We start from the raw sequence: 1,459 nt of genomic DNA on the forward strand, positions 1-1,459 counted from the left end.
GGGGGGGACATTCAATCCACAGCAGGCTGCAAGCTCCAAAATGTAAGGACTGCCAAGACTTGTGCTATCTTTTTCATCCTCTCTCCCCTAGACCTAGCAAAGGGCTGTACACATAGTAGGTGCACATTACATATGTAGATTTCAATTGGTTGCACTTTGAAGGACATTCTCAGATTTGCAAAGAATCTGAAAAATATACCACTCGTGTGCCCTTCCTGAAAAGTGTATTAAAGACACATTGCAGCCAGCTATGGGAAGATGGAAAAATCACAGTGTAAAAGCAAAGAGGTAAATGGCAAAGCCAGAAAAACGTAGAGTGTAAATAACTCTTGCTCATATAATTAAAAAACAAAGCAAGTACAAGACAAAATTACTGAAAGCAAAAATGCATAATTTAAGCAAAGAATTTAGTATCAATTATCTGGTTTAGCTGTTAGACAGTAAAAGCCAAAATTGACAAATAAGGGAAGGAGGGGAGTAGTAAACGTGTGTTCAAGTTTTGTTTTATTTGGGAAGAGACATTGGATAATATCTCAGTGTTAACAGTAACTAGAAAAAAAATACGAGTAAAAAAAGAAATATAAAAATAGCCACACATAGGACAAAAACAGGATTCATGCTTTGAAAATTACTAAAGAGAGAAAAGGGCTAAAAATAATCTTTTTAGCAAAGATGGATAAAAAGAAGAAACATAAAGAAGTGTTTAAAAAATAAGGAACAAGAGAAATATGTTCAGAGATAAATGTGAATAAGCCAAACTCCCCAAACGACAGACTTTCAGACTTGATCAAAAAACAAATCAAATTAAAATCTGTTGGCAAGAGACACAGGTAAAATAAAAAGATATGAAAAGATTAAAAGTTAATGAGCTGGGCAAAGACATATCAAGTAAATATAAATAACTAAAAAGTGGTGGCGATGTTGATATCAAATTAGAGTTTAAGCAGTTTTAAGTGGTTTATTTTTGTATTCCTAAAAAATAAAATTTATCATGAAGATATATGAGTGATGAATTCTTACGTTTAAAATATAATTAGCAGAATACATACAGTAAAAATAAATTAAAAATATAAGAAGAAAGGGACAAAGACACGATTCACATAGTGAGTGACTTTAATATGCAACAGTCAGTGTAGAACAAGACATGTTAAAAAAAAACAGGAAAAATATGGACAATATGTAATAAATAAAGCTTTAGATTTTTATTTAGAGTTTAATAAGGTGCTATGAACTTTGTAGCATCCAAAGAAAGACGATAATGTCCATGATATATTTGTAAGAACTGATGACTAAAAAAATCTTAGTACAAAGAAAAATAATGAATCCCTTTAAGCAACAAACTGTACAGACCACATCTGCAGCTACAATAAAATAGACATCAACATTAATAACAAAAATGTAATACAAACTGCAGTGCACTTATAAAATTAAAAATAATACTCCCCCAGTGACTAGTAGA

This window comes from Galeopterus variegatus, unplaced genomic scaffold (assembly GCF_000696425.1).
Source record: "Galeopterus variegatus unplaced genomic scaffold, G_variegatus-3.0.2 Scaffold13376, whole genome shotgun sequence".
Lineage (NCBI taxonomy): Eukaryota > Metazoa > Chordata > Mammalia > Dermoptera > Cynocephalidae > Galeopterus > Galeopterus variegatus.